The sequence below is a fragment of the Engystomops pustulosus genome, chromosome 7 (genome assembly GCF_040894005.1).
Source record: "Engystomops pustulosus chromosome 7, aEngPut4.maternal, whole genome shotgun sequence".
NCBI lineage: Eukaryota > Metazoa > Chordata > Amphibia > Anura > Leptodactylidae > Engystomops > Engystomops pustulosus.
Window position 1 is genome coordinate 110,855,424 of NC_092417.1, and position 19,670 is coordinate 110,875,093.

The window sequence follows — 19,670 nt, forward strand, 5'->3', positions numbered from 1 at the left end:
CTACTACAGCTGGTGCACAACAGACCCTTCTAACAATCTTCTGCTCCAGTATCATTACCTCCCAGACCCCATTCAAAGACTGTTTGTTCAGGGACGATTGCCGTTGCATTTCTACAGTAAACACAAAGGTATCGTTACACAGGGACAATACCCAACACTGTCTGCAGCTTTGTATGGTTAGAACTGCTGACAGACTCCCTTTGAGTGTAGTTTTCCTGCAGGTGCTTGAGGTTGCTTTGAATTGTAATTAGAAACCTAATTCAAGCACAGGGGAGGAGTTTCCTGGTCGCAGGTGCGTTTTAGACCTAAACCCATTCGTCTATTTGCATATGATGAATTTTCTGGCTGCGCGCAGGAAAAAAGTGTTTGGGTGTGTAGGAACCTTATACTGTGGACTTTCCAGACAGAATCGGTGTGTGAGATAGATGAAGCAGATGCAATGACCTGAAAGTTACCACTAGATGTCACTCTAACACTTCCCATGATACTAGTTTTACTGTTGGGCCTGTAAAGTGCAAGTTTACAACCAGCAAGGGGAACCAGTCCACCTTTGCCTGTGAAGTTTGGTGTGACTGCAGAATCTTATACAACGACTGCATTACTCAAAGTGACCCAAATGGAGCAGACACATCAGTGAGTTACTATAACTGTTGCTGGTTCATTTGTCATTTCTTGAGTGGGTTTTGTCAGGTATAAAGCACTGGATACTTAATACTTGTGATTCTGCCATTTCAGAACTTGGAGAAAAGAAAGAAGGCAAGTGTTATGGAGAATGCCTGCCTGCTAATTGAGAACATTTATCATTAATGCAGCTTTTTGCACTGTCTGGCAGATTTTATTACTGTGATTTTTATTGAAATATCTGCCTTAAAGGGTTTTGCCTATGAAGGAATGTTCTCAATTTTTAATCCCATAGTGATGTTTAACCCCTTAACGACTTGGCCTTTTTTAGTTTTTTCACTCACCAACTTCAAAAATCTATAACTTTTTTATTTTTCCACATAAAGAGCTGTGTTATGGCTTATTTTCTGCGTAACAAATTGCACTTCATAGTGACGGTATTTAATATTCTATGGCGTGTACTGGGAAGCGGGAAAAAAATTCCAAATGCAGTGAAAATGGTGAAAAACCACATTTGTGATGTTTTCTTGTGGGCTTGGATTTTACAGCTTTCACTCTGCGTCCCAAATGACATGTCTACTTTATTCTTTGGGTCGGTACGATTAAGGGGATACCAAATTTGTATAGGTTTTATGTTTTCATACATTTAAAAAAATTAAAACCTCCTGTACAAAATATTTTTTTTTTATTTTGCCATCTTCCGGGGCCATTAACTTTTTCATACTTTGGTGTACGGAGCTGTGGATAGTGTCATTTTTTTTTTGCGAATTTTGATGGCGTTTTCATTACTATAATTTTTGGGACTGTGCGACCTTTTGATCACTTTTAATTAATTTTTTTATATTTTTCAAAATGGCAAAAAAAAAGCCATTTTCGACTTTGGACGCTATTTTCCGTTACGGGGTTAAACGTAGTGAAAAAACATTATAATATTTTGATAGATCGGGCATTTTCGGACGCGGCGATACCTAATGTGTTTATGATTTTTACTGTTTATTTATTTTTATATCAGTTCTAGGGAAAGGGGGGTGATTTGAATTTTTAGGTTTTTTTATTATAATTTTTTTTTACTTTTACTATTTTTCAGACTCCCTAGGGCAGTGATGGCAAACCTTTTAGAGACCGAGTGCCCAAACTACAACAAAGACCCGCTTATTTATCGCAAAGTGCCAACACAGAAATTTAATTTGTGATTTATACTCCCTTCTCAGTTTTCATTGATACCAGAACCCCGAGGACACCAATAAAGCAGAAAATAGTCCCAGCTACAGCTGTCACTTTAAAATAGCTCTGTGCACAGCAAGTCCTGGGCTGTCTGGGACTGCAGGAAGATACCTGGAGTCCTCTCTGGTGATGGCCTGAGTGCCCACAGAAAGGGCTACGAGTGCCACCTCTGGCACCAGTGCCATAGGTTAGCCATCACTGCCCTAGGGTACTCTAACCCTAGGTAGTCTGATTGATCCTATCATATACTGCCATACTACAGTATGGCAGTATATGTGGATTTTACTCCCCATGCATTACAATGTGCAATTAGCACATTGTAATGCATGGGTTAAAACGAAGTAGCCTCGGGTATTCGGAACACCCGAGGTTACCATGGCGACGGATCGCTGCTCCCCGTGACGTCATCGGGGAGCAGCAATCCACGACAAGATGGCGGCGCCATCTCTTTGAAGCCGCCGGCAGCATTGCGATCACCCGATCGCGGGTGTTAGCGGTAAGCCTTTGCTGCAATATGCAGCAAAGACTTACCGGCTATGGAGAGGGCTCGGCCCGCGAGCCCTCTCCATGCACCGGGACCCGGCGCGCGTCGGGAAGGGGTTAAACAAACATTATTTTTAATCCCATTACTATACAATTTCACTCAGTTTTATTGTTGTTTTAGCTCCTATCACTCGGATGGTCAGTGGTCACTCCAGAGTGTGAGTGGGGACTCTCTAGGACACTTCATGATTCCTCTGTGCCCTGAGATGCTGTGTGCTAACAATGTGCTTACAGTGACAGGGTTTATCTACACTTTTATTTGGCTTCTGAACATTTTATGGGGGTATCTGACACACAGAAAGAGAGATTAAGAGATGATATAAAAAAACATTGAACACTTGCAGTTCTACTAACTTGCCTATAGGACAGTTGGCTCTGCTATATGCCTCCCACCCTGATAAAGACCTTATCTTGCCTGAAGCTTGTAGAGTAAGCCTCTGATTGCTGACAGGAAGTGCCTGTGTCTGAGCTGGTAAGATGTGGGGGGAGGGGTGGGGGCGCAGTTTGCAGACAACAAGAGTTCATCTTGAGAAGATTTGCAGTCTGATCCAGGGGCAACCAAAATTGTAGACGGGAGCTCTGATAGATACAGGATAGAATTATATCTGTGAAATTCTGTATTTCCATTGCGTCCCCCATGATGGCCCCACTTGGAGGATGACCCCTTGACCTCTAGAGACAGGAAGCAGAGAAGTTAAATACCCACCCCCTGCATCTACACTCCAGTGTCTTCCTGTCCCTACACAGGGCAGGTAGTAGAGGAAATCTCTCCTCCGATCCTTCCATCCAAGAGGGACAGTGAGAGGGGAGCATGTGTGGCGCAGGGATCCTCCTCTTACCCCTCTGGTCCGGGACAGCGATCGGTGCGTACGACGCTTCCCTTGTCGGCATTTGGGCCGGTAGTTCCGGCTCTGTCCGCGACCCCGTGAGGATTCCGAGACCCGGGCTTCAACAAAATGGCGGCGGCATGCCAGTGACAACTTCCGGTGGCGCACCAGAAGTGAGGTAATCGGGTGCAGAGTCCGGAAACGGGCGCATGGAGCGGTAAGATTTAAATGTAGCGGGGACGCAGAGTGATCTGAGGTCTAATGCATTCGGTGAACTCAGCGTTTGTGATCCTTAGCAGTGGTAAGGTACCTATACAATGGCGCTCCCTGTACAATGAATTGTGATGGCTAGTTTGGTTAAAGCAACGCTGTATATCTTCCAGGCTTAACATATCGGGCCATCTTTATTGCCTTACCTCACGGGGTTGTGTGCTTAAGGCAAGTATGTACCATGTACCTCCTGTGTATATATATCGGATATTGGACACATGCTTATATATATGTGTGTATACATAGGTGCTGTGTATAACCATTGGCAGTATTGCATCCTGCGCCATGGAGGCTGTGTCTATAGATCCCCCGCCTATAGCTCCTGTGAGTGGTTTCGGGGTGTCTATGTGTTACTGTGGGTTGTATCCTAACATACACAAGTGCTTATGTTACTATTTAATAGTAATACTATTCTCCTTCTCTGTTGGTAGGAACCGAAAGAGAAGGAGAAACATAAAGAACTGAAGGATTTGCCTCCAAAAGATGCAGGAAAAAGAAAAATTACCTCCCGCCGATGCAATATGTGCTTTAACAAGTTATCTAATGACTATAAGAAAGCCATCTGCAAAGACTGTATTGATAGCCTCTTAAAAGAGGAGAAAACATCATTTATGGACGAAATGAGAATCTTTATTAAGGGGGAGGTTTAATGTTCATTAGCCTCATCTTTAGCTAATCTTTTGCCTCAGGAGCCTTTATCAAAAAGGCAAAGGGTAGAATACCAATCTGAGTCCGAAGCTGAGTCAGTTGACGATTCAGTCAAGGATTTGTTAGATTTAGAATCTATTCCATCCACATCTGCTGTTAAGATGGAATCCAGATATTTGTTCATGTCGGAAGACCTAGAACCACTATTGAAAGCCATGAGAGATACGCTTAAGATTGAAGAAATAGAAGAGCCAAAATCGATCCAGGACGAGCTTTTTGGGATTCTTAAAGCAAAAAAGAGACGAATCTTTCCAATCAATAAAACCCTGAAGGATCTAATCCTTGAGGAATGGAGAGATCTAGAAAACAGAATATCTCTATCAAGAGAGTTTAAAAATCGTCTATCCTTTGATGAGGAGGAATCGAAAATCTGGAATTCCTTTCCAAAAGTAGATATCCCAGTAACAAAGATTGCAAAAAAGACCGATCTTCCCTTTGAAGATGCTATCCAACTAAAGGATCCCATGGACCGGAAAGCAGATAGTCTGCTGAAGAAAACATGGGAATCGGCCATGTGGAATCTGAAGTCTAATATCGCCACAACATCGGTGTCTCGTACTCTGTTTTTTTGGTTGTCTGAACTAGAAAATCATATCTAGGATGGTACTCCAAGAGAAATTCTCCTAGAAACCACGCCCATACTAAAGTCAGCAGCTGCCTTTGTCGCGGACGCCTCAGCAGAGGGTGTAAGATTCGGCACAAAAGAAGGGGCACTTTCTAATTCAGCAAGAAGAACGCTCTGGCTAAGACAGTGGACAGGAGATTTCAGATCCAAATCTAAATTATGTGGCCTTCCTTTTCAAGGAGAGTATCTCTTCGGACACGAGTTGGACGCCATCCTTGAAAAGGCTGCTGATAGGAAAAAAGGCTTTCCTGAAGCAAAAGCGGGTCAGAAGAAACAGCCCTTTCGGGAGCCGAAAGAGAAGAAATTCCCTTACAGAGGGAAAGGAAAGCAGGGGAAATGGAGCTACCCCAAAGGGGGGAGAGGAAGGGGCTTCCTCCTTAGCTTCAGCAACACCACCCATCATTGAGAAAATGACGCCAGAGTGGGGGGGGAAGACTCTTAAAGTTTTACCAGCAGTGGACAGACATCACACGGAACCCCTGGATTCTAACACTGTTAGAAGACGGTTACAGGCTGGAGATAACGTCTCTTCCTCCCCAGAAATTTTTTCTTACCAGACATCACCAGAACTTACCCTTCAGCTGTGGACAGAAATACAGAACTTACTAGGCCTAGATTTGATCGTCCCTGTTCCAGTCTCGCAGATAGGAAAAGGTCATTACTCCCCATTATTCTTAATAAAAAAAAACAACGGTTCTTGCAGGATGATATGCAACCTGAAAGGTCTAAATCTGTACATCCTATACAGGAAATTCAAAATGGAGACTGTAAGTTCAGCAATTACGCAGATTCCTCTGGGGGCATTCATGTGTACGATCGACTTACAGGATGCCTATTATCACGTACCAATATACAAAACGTCCCAGAAGTTCCTCAGGATTGCGGTTCTCAACCCAGAAGGTCGAATACACCACTTCCAGTACAAGGCGCTGCCCTTCGGAATATCGTCAGTTCCGAGGACGTTTTCAAAAATTATTATCGAAGTGGTGGCCTTCTTAAGAACAAGGAAGATGGTCATAATTCCGTATTTAGACGATCTGTTGATTGTAGCAGGATCCGAACAGGAGTTAATCCGACACGGGGATTTTACGATTACTATCCTCAGACAACTAGGCTGGATCATAAATTGGAAAAAGTCAAACCTGGAACCCAGCAGGATCACTACATTTTTGGGCGTCTCTGAACTCATCACTCCAAATGTCCTTCCTCCCACAGAAGAAAAGGTTGAAAATTGTTCAGGAAGTGGAATTATTCCGGAAGAAACGTGATTGTTCAATAAGAAATGTAATAAGGCTATTAGGACAACTGACAGCATGTATCCAAGCAGTGCAGTGGAGTCAAGCCCATACTCGCAGGTTACAAAATTGGGTCTTATCCATGTGGGACAAGAACCCAGCTCATCTGGACTGGAAAATAAAAATCCCTGCAGAGATCAAAGACTCTTTAGTATGGTGGACACATCAGGAGTACCTGGAGAAAGGGGTAACCTGGCATCCATGGCCTCTGTTATCACTCCAGACGGACGCACGTTTGACGATGGGGAGCAAACATCGAGGGTTCCATTCAGAATCGATCTTCCAATTATCGAGAGTTGGCCAGACGTTTGGGGGAGATACAGGCATTGTCCATCAAAGAACCCTACCTAAAAATATCTGAAGATCGAGTAACATTAACACTTGATAACAATTTTATCCCAAAGGTTTCCTCAAGCTTTGATCTAAGCCAGGAGATTATTCTGCCTACATTTTGTCGAAATCAACGAAAGAGAATGGCACTCCCTTGATGTCAGGAGAATGCTTCTCTTTTACCTGGAAGCAACGCAACCATGGCGAAAAGATTCACACATCCTTCTGCAGTTCAGCGGAAAGAATAAAGGGATAAAAGCTTCAAAATCCACTCTAGCAAGATGGATCAAGACTGTTATTAAAAATGCTTATACAGCCCAAAATATGTCAATACATGAGACAATTGGAGCACATTCTACATGTACTACAAGCTGTTGTCCCTCCCTGAAATATAATTTGTTATGTCTCCAAGTGGGGCCGTCATGGGGGACGCAATGGAAAATGGGAATTATGCTCACCGTTAATTCACCGTTAGTCCACCATGACGGCCCATATATATTCCCACCCATGTATATTATTCTGTACTTCACGGATTAATTGTGTGTGATTTAAACATGCAATAAAATGAGTTGCATCCGCTGCTGATGAAGTTATTTGGTAGTCACTGGAGTGTAGATGCAGGGGGTGGGTATTTCACTTCTCTGCTTCCTGTCCCTACAGAGGTCAAGGGGTCATCCTCCAAGTGGGGCCGTCATGGTGGACTAATGGAAACCGAATTAATGGTGAGAATAATTCCCATTTTTTGTTGACAGTGAATTGGAGTGTGTTATTTTTGTTTTCCTGAGTAAATTTAAGAATCTTGTCTTCATAGGAATACCCCTTTTAACTGTTCTTTTAAGCATTTGCAACTTAAGGAAAATCTACCATCAAAATAAAAAACAGGACGACTTGCTTATATATATCTGGGCACCATGATCATGTTTATTATACTTGGCCTCCTCCTTTCTAAAAATCAACTTTTACAATTATGCTAATAATTTGAGGTGCTCTGGGGGCTCAGTGATGTCTTTTCACTAATTGTTACAACGAGAACGTGTCTCCCCGTACCTCCTGCTCTCTCCCTCCTCCCTCTGCCTGTGTAACTTAGCAGCAGGAAGGGTAGGTGAGACCTTTCTGCTCATTGTAACAACCAGGGAAAAGACCAAAATATCAAAGCAAGCCAGTGTGTATAGGCTAGAAGAATATACAATTTTATTTGACACAATTCAGACAAATAGATGATATGTATCAGACATGATAAAACCATTTTAAAAAAGTGTACAAAAAGCATCAAGAATACATATGGACCAGAGCCAATCACAAAGGTCCACACACAGCCACAAGCGGAAAAAGTAAGGCCCCTTCCTTGTGCTGAACTCGCAGCGTGGCTGCCGGGATCTCCCGGGCCGAACACTTCAAACCGGAACTGAACTCAGCATGGCAGTTCAGTTCCGGTTTGCAGTGTTCGTGCCAGGCGATCCAGGCAGCACTCGCTGCGAGTGTGATGAGAGTTCAGCTCATCACACTCTCAAGTGTGGAAGGGGTCTAAGGGACTGTCTCCTCTAACACAATAAATAATGATCAATGTACAGTATACAGTAATACAATCAGTCCTGGAAGGCAATACAAAAATACTTAGGGCAAAAAAAGCTCCGAGATATCCCTCTAACAAGTAATGGTAAACCCCCTATACATTAACCCCTTCCCACCGCAGCCCTTTTTCATTTTTGTGTTTTCATTTTTCACTCCCTACCATCAAAAATCTAACTTTTTTTATTTTTCCATGTACAGAGCTCTGTGACTGCTTGTATTCTGCGCAATAAATTGCACTTCAAAATGGTATTATTTAATATTCCATGCTGTGTACTGGGAAACGGAAAAATACAGTGAAATTGGTGAAAAAACGCATTTGCACCGTTTTCTTGTGGGCTTGGATTTTACCACTTTCACTGTACACCCCAAATGACATGTCTACTCAATTCTTTGGGTTGCTATGATTACGGAGATGCCAAATTTATATAGGTTTTACAATGTTTTCATACATTTACAAAAATGTAAACCTCCTGTACAAAAATGTTTTTTATTTATTTTGCCATCTTCTGTAGCTAATAACTTATTTTTATATAATATACTTTTGTGTACGGGGCTGTGGGTAGTGACTTTTGATGACCATTTTAAGGACTGTTTGAAGTTTTGATCACATTTTATAGAAATTTTTATATTTTTAAAATGGCAAAAAAGTGCCATTTTTCCTTTACAGGGTTGAAAGCAGCTAGCACCGGCCGCAGGTGTTACCGGTAAGCCTTTGCTGCAATATGCAGCAAAGACACACCAGCTATGGAGAGGGCTCAGCCCGTGAACCCTCTCCATGCACCCACACTCGGCATGTGACATCAATTTTGTTTGGTATATTTCTATATTACATTGATTTTGTATATTTCTATTTTGGGGATTGGATCCTGGTTTCAGCACTAGAGGCCCTTGCTTTTTGTCATTCACATTTTGTATTATACACGCTTTAATTGAAAGGGGTATCTTGGAGCTTTTTTTTCCCCTAAGTATTTTTGTATTGCCTTCCAGGACTGATTGTATTACTGTATACATTGATCATTACTTATTGTGTTAGAGGAGGCTTGTGGACCTTTGTGATTGGCTCTGGTCTATCTTGATGTGTTTTGTACACTTTTTAAATGGCTTTATCATATCTGATGTATGTCATCTATTTCTCTGTATTGTGTCAAATAAAATTGTATATTCTTCTAGCCTATACACACTGGCTTGCTCTTTGACATTGCTATGGATTGTTTATGGTGTGGAGGCTACTTACAATATTGATCATTAATTTTCTTTGATACCAAGAAAATCTCCACCACTTTTTGTGTTAACCAGCGAAAAGACCTCACAGAGGAACTCTGGAAACGCCCCCATCAAAAATAGATGACATCCAGTAGTGGGCTGGTAGTGCTATACAAGGTTAGTCAGCTCATCTGCTGGGTGCATGGAAGCAAAAGAAAGTCTTTGGTTTCTTGGTAAATAAATAGTAGAGAAATATAGGGAAAGTGCTGCACTCATTTGTTCCATGTAAAATTAAATTGTAGCTTTATTTAACCCATGACATCAAGATACACGTGTCAGTATTCACACAAACCTATGGCCGGGCGGGCACAAGTCAGCACGCTGGAGAAGAAGAGGGATGAGCGCTGTTCACCCCTCCCCTCTCCATAGAGAAGCGAGCGGCAGCCGCTGTAACACGGCAAAATATAGGACATAGGTTCACCCTGCGGTGACTGGACACCATAGACGTCAATGAGCACCAATAAGCGTTAGTGTGAATGAGGCCTAAGAACCTCAATGGTCAGAAATACATCATGCAGGCTATATGGACATTTAAAACTATTCTTTGCTGATTCTTTTAAGTTTTATTGTTACACATGAAATAAAGCTATAATTTATTTGGAGCAAAGTGCAAGGCTTTCTTTATATTTCTCTGAGAATACAAGGTACTAATCATGGTTACCTGAGGAATCAGGGAGAGGCAGTAGAGGAGCCTCCCGGACACCTTGGAACATGGTCATAGTGGAATATTTATCAGAAATCTGAAATGATTGCATTTCCTGGCACAACTCAAGGAATTTTTTGATTATTTCCTCCTTACACCACCTCCGCCTCAAGTGGGCAGGCAAATGATAAAGCCCAATTCTACACCAGGCAGGACCTGGCGTAAGATTGTACTGCGGGCACAGCCGCCCGCCAGATAGAAGGCCAGAGCCAGCGTATGATAACCCCTAGAGACTTTATATTTATGGGGTAATTGACCTTGAAGCTTTATCATAATTTCAAAATAGTAATGCTAGCACTTTTACCTGTATTTTTTTTTTAGCAGACCTAATAGTGTGTCAATAATAAAAGCTGCTATGAAGGTAACTCCAAGACATAAACATAGTATTTACTCTTTATCCCCCTGACAATAACTTGTTACTTTACACTTATTAGGTGGACAACAGTTTATTAATAACGACTCCTAGTGTTTACATCCCTATTAATTAATCTCTATGGCATAGCTAAGAAGAAATCATGAGTCAGTACACAACAGGGTTGGGACTACGGGATAGGTGATCGCTTGGGGCGTCGACCCTCAAAACTACTCAGACGCGATGTTTACCGCTGCATGCACAGTTGACTACGCAGAAACGATTTTGGCCTGTATCGTAGAGAGGACGCTGGCAGCAGTATCATCACGCTGCCAGTGTCCTGGGGGAGAAGAAGCAGCGTGGGAGCAGGGGTAGGTGAGTTACCTGTTTGGTTTTTTTTGCTGCTGTGCTGTGCTTACCTATATGCTGGGCCTAATTGTAGATAATCCCTTGCAGTTAGCATCTCTTGTAAATGTGGAAGGGGGCCCTCAGGATCGGACCTGATTCTGCCACATTTTTGCCACAATTTTAATGAGGGGAGGGGGCACCAAAGTGCCTTGTCCCAGCCCTGGTACACAACACAGTGGACCCTGGACAGGACAATCAGTGCAGACTTGCTGCTTTCACTGTTACTTCTGGTCTCCCCCATAGTTAACTATAAACTCCAAAAACAAATCTCATCACCATTGGGATATTTCTTAAGGTCAAAGTAGAAGCTACAGCAATATTGAGTCTATAGGGCAGTGGTGGCGAACCTATGGCACAGGTGCCAGAGGTGGCACTCAGAGCCCTTTCTGTGGGCACCCAGGCCATCTCCCCAACATAAAGTTTGCCATATAGGACTCCAGGCCGCCTCTTGTGGTCAGTACAGCCCAGGACGTGCCATGCTCAGTGTTAGAAGCGAGAAGTTGTAGATTGGAGCTCCTGCTCTGGGTCCCCTGATTCTTCCTCTTCAGGGGATGCTGGAGGGAAGCTACAATCCAATTTTCTCCATCATCTATTGTATTGGTAAATTTAGGACGCAAATACAATTACAACCTGTGATAGAGCAGGGATCAATAAGTTACTGCTGAAATTGTCATGTTGGCACTTTGTGACATATAAGTGGGTTTTGGTTGTAGCTTGGGCACTCTGTCTCCAAAAGGTTCACCATCACTGCTATAGGGTGTAGGGTAAAATAAATCTGCAAAATATAGTGCTACAGATACAAATGATTAACCAAGCATATTCAAAATAGAGCACCTGGTCCACATAACATCCTGGAAATGCCAGTACCTGGGCAACTAATAGGTTAAAAAATCCACAATATCACCCCACAATATACAAAGCAATAAGTATCCGAAGAACATAAAATAAAAACACAAAGCACGTTCCTTAGGTATTAACCCCTTTCTGACAGGCCTTAAAAAGCTTTTCTGACCACAGCATTTCAAATTTTCATATTTGATTTAAGAGCCATAATTTTTTTCTGCAGTTTTTGCTGCCTTTTTCATGACACAAAGGGATAGTTAAAAATAATAAGTTTAAGGGACTTTTTTTTTATTTGTAGTTTTTTGGGGGACTAAAAGTGACAAAGACTTGAGAAAAATATATATATTTTTTGTAATTTATAGTATATTTTTTGCAGTTTTCAACTTACTCAAAATGACAGCTATAAATTCATTCCCTAGTGTATGACGGTAGTTTTGATATATAATATGTGTAGTATGGGGAAAACGGGACACCTATGGTGATGCTTTTTATACTGTAGCGGGTATTTTTTTTTTTTTTATTGGTGAATATTAATGTTTATTTTAAAATATTTATTAATTTTATTTTTTATATTTATTTTAAAACATTTTTTAATTTTTTTTATTTTCTTGTTTTCACCTGTAACTGGGGCATCTATAAGAGCGTCAATTGCAGGGGGAAATGACCCAAAATGAAGGGAAGATGTTTGATCCGAGCCAGCAGCTCTTAACCCCTACAGACCTGGCCATTGTGTGACTGTTGGGTCTGTAGAGTCGGTGGCAGTGCTGCTTCAGCACGATGCAGTCAGGGGTGGAGAAGGAAGAAGCGGTAATAAATCACTTCTCCCTAGGGTCCAGGACCAGGAGGGAGCTGGAGAAAACTCAGCAGTGTGCAATTGGAGAGGAGTTAAAGGGGTTGGTCAATTTGTTTACTAAACTGCATATGTTAAAAGTTCTGTACCAATTTCTTGATATGTAAAGTAAAGCTCAGAAATGGCTTTAACATAATCAATCAGGCATTCCTGTCCATAATATGGCCGCAAATGGAGGGTTAGTTAATCTCTTTCCGTGACCTATCTAGCTTCCAGGACTTTATAGTACTAATCATGAATACAAGCTTAAAGGGGTAGTCCACTTTACCTCATGTTTTTGTAGTGTGTGGTGGTAGGATATTGTATATTTTAGCAATACACGTCTATTGTGTTCTGCACCACTTTCTTGAAATGTAAAGTAAAGCCTCTGGTTTAGAAATGTCCTTTTCCTCATCAGCTGTTATTCCTGTCCATGAAATGGCAACAGATGGAGGGTCATGTGATCTCTTATTGTCCATGTCTGATCTATCTTCCAGAACTATAAGCTTGTATTCATGGACACTACATAAGGTACTGAAAGGGTGATTGGTTATGGATAGATAAGATCACATGACCCTCCATCTGAGACCATTTTATGACAGGAATGTCTGGCTGATGACTAAAAAAGGAGGCTTAAGGCCCGCACAGACGGGTGGGCATATATCCAGCGCACTGGAGAGGTGGAGGGGTGACCCCTCCCTCTCCATAGAAATGCCCGGCGTATGGCTGTGCACACAGGGAAAGATGGGACATGTGCTATCTTTTTCCCATGTACAGAACATTACTTGCGGCCATTGCCGTCTATGGGGGGGGGGGGGGGGGGGCGTATGTCCATACATTTGTGTGAATTCGACCACACTTTAGATATCAAGAAAGCTGTGTTGAACTTTTAATAGATGTATATTGGTAAATTTGTCAATATCCTTCCTCCTACTCACATTACAAAAAACATGAGATAAAAGTTGCCACCCCTTTAAAATCCTGAGATAGATTGGTCAAGTTAGTATCACATGACCTTACTCCCCTCTATCTTTTCTAATCTTTAATCAGGGTAATATGCACTAGGGCGTGGAGTAGCCGGAACTGAAGCTACACGGCGCGGCTGCACCACCCCCAGTAACCTCTTTGATCCTCCTACCAAGACATGTTAAACTCGGAGCTACAAGAAGCTGCGCGCACTCATTAGTGAAGCTGGAGTTCTACGCACACGAAGAACACAGGCCAGCTGCTGCGTGATCCCGACTCCAAAGCCAGAGCTACTGCGCATTCAGGGACGAGTGCATGCAGCTCCTTGTAGTTGTGCGCTGAAGATGTCTGGGTAGGAGGATCAAAGAGGCTACTGGGGCGTGGAGTAGCCGCTCTGTGTAGCCTCAGCTCAGGCTACTCCACGCCCCATTAGCCCCTTTAGAAAATTTGCATATTACCCTGATTAAAGATTAGAAAAGATAGAGGGAGTAAAGGATTAGCCCTAAAAAAGGCTATTCTTACATTCGTTAGATGCACCTACCACCGGATCGACCTTAACAGGTAGATCCGAAGCAGTGTGTTTCCTTTAAGGGTACCATGGTGCCTGGGCTGTGTAAAAGTGAGGGGACCCTTACATCCCAGAATTAAATTTTTTTTGACCAGAACCCTGAAGTAACATTTTATTTCCAGTGAATCTGTAGTGTCATACAGTGATCCCAATCCCCCGCACGCAGCAGCGTACAGATTTCACAGCCAAATTCACAGCCAAAGTTTCACATAATGTCGCATTCTGACCACACAGTCTTAATCATATTCCAATGTGGATCTGTATGTGGATCTGTGTGATCTACATTCACACAAATGTATGCACGCCGGGCCATAGCTGGCCGGGCATACGGCCTGCGCCATGGAGAGGAGGAGTGGTGACCCCTCCCCTCTCTATAGCGATGCATGGCGCACGGTGCCTTAACACGGGGAAAGATAGGACATGCCCTATTTTTTTTACCTGTGTACAGAGTGGTACAGTGCCGCATGTGCCGTACGCTCCGTGCACTCATTGCCGCCCTGGAATTGGCTACATTTCATAAAAATACGCTTTTAAAAATATGCAAATTATCCCATAGGGGCTGTAGGGTGAAGTCACTTGGCTCCTCTGCAAATCTTGCAATTGCGTGGTTGTATCTTTCTTGCATAGCTGGCTGCACTGCAAATGAAACTTCTGTATGTTTGGCCCCTCTTAATCTCTGCCAAGCTGGTCAGAACCAGAAGCCTGAAGAGTTTTGAAAGAAGTCTCTTTTTTTAATCTGATACTGGATTACAGATGATTACCATGATTACAGCTGCTATAGAACCCAAGAAATAGGAGTCTAAAGTGACAGTCCCCCTCAAGCCTTTGAGGCTGACTCTTCTCTGGCTAATCTGACTTTTCTCTGCTCACACAACTTTGGAGGGGATTTCACAAAATTGGTGAGATTTCACATAAAGGAGCGCATTAAAGAAAGGTTATTTTCCTAAGGGTGAGTAAAGTAAAAACTGTTGGAAGAGTCCCCTTTAAATCTGTTCTGAATTTTTATCAGAGCCCATAAAAACTACTTTGAATAAAGTAGAAATGCATCTCTCCATTCATTTCTATGGAGCTTATCGTTGCACACTGTCAGTCCGACAAAAGTGGTTGGAGCTGCCATCAGGGCCGGATTATAGGGGCCCCCACCACTTTGCCCTTAAAGAGAACCCGTCATGAAAAATAACCCCCCCTAAACTAAATATATTTTCATAAAATGCCATTAGAGAGCATTGCCTCTATCCCTTCATTGTCCCACTGCATGCCTGTAAACCTAAGCAATGAGGTCCTAAAGCTGTATGCAAATGACCTGTGAAATGTCCAATGAAGCATTAGCATATTCAAGCTGTCCACCTTATTCATGAGTGGGAGGCACAGCCACACCCCCAGTGCATGACTGACAGCCTGTATAATGATGTGAGGCTGTATAATGATGTGCTTCCTGGTGCTGGCGCCCCCTGCAGCCTGTGTGTGCATGTGTGTGTGTTTAGGAGAGATACAGCAGCTCCAGGCTGCAGCCATGTTACAGCAGAACATGTCAGATTCATGTGTAGCTGATGTCTGTGTCTCTCACCTGTATATTAGGAGGATGCAGCATGTCAGCAGATGCAGCACACACACTAGCCATGCTTTACTATACATTACACACAGACATGAGCAGGGGGAGGAGTAACAGGGGTGACATCACTGCCTCTGACCATGTGACCAGCCTCATTTACATGATAAAGAATAGATGATTTTACAATGATTAATGTATGAAATAGCTAGATAAAGGCTGGGATGGGATCCTTGTGAGCTGCTCCAACAGGTAGTAGTGACAGGACAAGTGACACAGACCTGATGACAGGTGTCCTTTAAAGGAGATTCGGGCATGACCGCCTGAATCGCCAACAGTGTATTTGGGTCCGGGCTCCCCGGGCTGAATCCCGCCGATGTGCCCTGACTTCAGTCTATGGCAGAGAGAGGGAATAATAAGTTCCCTGCTCTGCCATAGACTATCGGATGTAAACAAAGATGGCGGGGCCCTGCCGCTGGCGGCGCAGAGCATGGTATCACAACGCTGCAATGTCATGGTGCCACCTGTAGCAGGGCACCGCCATCTTTGTTTACATCCGATATCCACTAGCACCCTGACCCTGCGATGGAAGGGAAGGAGGTGCGCATCAGGGGAACGATGGAAGGTGAGTACACTTTTATTATTTTACCTAGGACTGTATATAGTTATTATAGGGGGATTGTATATATTTATTATGTGGGGGGTGTATATTTATTATGGGGGGATTGTATATATCTATTATAGGGGGGTGTATATAGCTATAATAGGAGTCTGCACATAGTTATTTATAATAGGGAGGCTGTATATAGTTGTTATAGGGGGACTGTACATAGTTATTATAGGGGGCTGTATATAGTGGTTGCTGGGGGGCTGTATATAGTGATTGCTGGGGGAGCTGTAAACTGTGACTGCAGGGGGTCTATATAGAGGCCCAGAGGCCCGCACCACCCTTAATCTAACTAATGAATGTTATTTATTGCAAAACTCCTATAACTATTAGTTTTCTAAAGATATATGATATTGGGTTTTTAAGTTTAGGAGTGTAGAAGGAGGTCTCCCTGTTATGCAATGCTTTGCAGTAGAGTAGAGAATGCCTATGTGAAGATACTGTTGTCATGACAACCATGAAGTCACCCTCTCTTTAGCCAAGTGTGACTTTTTTAATGAACAGGAATAGACATTTGAAGTGACAAGCTAATGGAGTTGCAGTGTTTGTTTCTTTCTTATACTCACGACTCAGCTCTTAAAGATGTTTCGATTAGCTGAGTGACAAGGATAATATGGTTCTGGAATGCTAAGACTTTATAAAAGGTTATTTTTCCTCTTATTTATTAGGTCTCTTCTTATACCTAATGTGATTGAAGAAGAACAAGGCCATTTCCTTTTGCACCTATACCTCTGGTATCAAGCAGGTCAACAATCCAACGTGTTCTACCTATGACACAGTTGGGTCACAAAGACAATATTATTCTCCCACCACCCAAATTTGTGTATGTGGCGGCACAAGAGCACCCATATTTGGTGTGTACTTGGAAATGGGAAAGAACATCCAAATGCAGTGAAATTGGTGAAAAAACGCATCTGCTAAGTTTTCTTGTGGGCTTGGATTTTACGCCTTTCACTCTGCATCCCAAATGACATATCTACTCTATTTTTTGGGTCGTTACGATTAAGTGGATACCAAATTTGTATAGGTTTTACAATGTTCTCATACATTTACAAAAATTTAAAACTCCTGTACTAATTTTTTTCTTTTTTTATTTTGCCATCTTCTGGCACTAATAATTTTTTTATATATACTTTGGTGTACGGGGCTGTGGGTGGTGTCCATTTTTGAGACTTTTGAGGATGTTTTCAATGCTACCAGTGTAAGGACTGTATGAAGTTTTGAACACTTTTTATAGAAATTTTAATATTTTTAAAATGGCAAAAAAGTGCCATTTTTCGACTTTGGGTGCTATTTTGGGTGCATTTTTATTTTGCCATTTTCTGTCGCTTATAATTTTTTCATATTTTGGCGTACAGAGCTGTGGGTGGTGTCCTTTTTTGTGACTTTTAGTGACGTTTTCAATTCTACCATTTTTAGGACTGTACAGCCTTTTGATAACTTTTTATAAAATTTTCAATATTTTTCAAAATGCAAAAAAGTGCCATTTTCAACTTTGGGCGCAACTTTCCATTTCAGGGTTGAAGGCTGTGAAAAACCTTTATTATATTTTGATAGATCGGGCATTTTCAGACGCGATGATACCTAATGTGTTTATGATTTTTACTGTTTATTTATATGACTTTTAGGTAAAAGGGGGGTGATTCAAATTTTTCGTTTTTTAACCACTTCCCGCTGCAGCCCTTTTTTGTTTTTGCATTTAATTTTTTCACTCCCCACCTTCAAAAATCTATAACTTTTTTATTTTTCCATTTACAGAGCTGTGTGATGGCTTGTTTTCTGTATAACAAATTGCACTTCAAAATGGTGGTATTTAATATTCCATACCGTGTTTGAGGAACCGGGAAAAAAATTCCAAATGCTGTGAAACTGATAAAAAAAACGCATTTGCGCCTTTTCGTGTGGGCTTGGATTATGTGGATTTCACTGTACGTTGCAAATGACAAGTCTACTTTATTTTTTAGGGTCGGTACAATTACAGGGATACAGAATTTGTATAGGTTTTATAATGTTTTCATACATTAACAAAAATGAAAACCTCCTGTACAAAAAAAAATGATTTTGCCATCTTCTGGCGCTAATAGCTTTTTCATACTTCAGTGTACGGAGCTGTAGGTGGTGTGATGACGTTTTCAATGCTTTCAGTGCCATTTTCGACTTTGGGCCTATTTTCCGGTAAACGCAGTGAAAAAACGTTATTATATTTTGATAGACCGGGCATTTTCAGACACGGCGATATCTAATGTGTTTATGATTTTTACTGTTTATTTATATTTATATCAGTTCCAGGGAAAGGAGGGTTATTTGCAGTTTTAATTTTTAAATTTATTATTGTGTGTCCACCCCTCCTGGCTCGCTGGCTTCCATGCGTCGGGATTTAACATTCAAATTGTGTCACAAGCCCATGCCCTTACAAGCACCACAAAAAGGATGGTGAACTCTTAGTGAATCATGGCACAGTGCATTATGGTCGGACAATGCACGTGAACTCCAGCCGCCGGGTAGGTAAATGAGCCCCACTGTTTATAGAGCTGTACAAAGTCTTGTTTTCTGCACTACTACCTAGTGGCAGCATCCGATAGACTAGGCTAAAAAAAATGTTTCTAGGAATCGAGGGTATATAATGCCCAATGCACAACTTACTAGTCAAAGAGTCACAGAGATAATCTAATATTGCAAGATGAGAACCCCACCACTGCTCAGACCCTCGAGAAAGAGAAGGAAAGAGAGGGCCAAGAGGGCCATAGAGGAAAATAAGGGAAGAGAAGCAGCTTAAGAATGTGGAGGTAGGGAGGGAAAAAATAAGAGGGAGATAGGACAGAGTACTTATAAGTCTTTAAGAGGAGGACAAGGAAGCGGGCAGGGCCCAGGAAACCCGTGAAATCAGATGTCCTTTTTTCAAGATAACCGTTCTAGTAGCAGAGAGTAATATAGAGAAACATTGTATCAAAGAAGTAATATTTTTGTGGCACCAGCACTACTTTTGCAATTAATTCATTTTGGTAAGTGTGCAATCATTTGATTACTTTTTATTTACATTTTTAGGGGAAGAGAATATAACATTACAGCAATTACATTTTTTGTGTATATAGGGGCGAGGCCTTTCTGCAGATGGTGATGGCAGCACAGTGAATCTGCTTCTGCACTCACCCAGATTGCCCGTGTATCCAGCAAACCCCTTACCTTCCTAATGGGCGCAAAACGCAGAGGAGGTACATGTGCCCCACAGTACTGATTACCCGTTCCTCCACTCAGGGGATCGGCAGATATCTAGCCGACCTGGACTCATCGGCAACTGGCTCCTGGCCAACTGGCACGGCGCTGCTCCGCCACACGCTTTGTGGAATTGTGTGGAACCTGAGAGGGTCAGGATGTGATCCAAGGCGCTGGAGGGACCTGCGGGTCAGGCCCTGCTGCCACCGACGGCAGGAACATGGGGAGCCTAAGGGCCAAGAGCGAAGATGTGCAGGCCATCTCCCCATGTGGCCAAGATGATGGCCGCCTCAG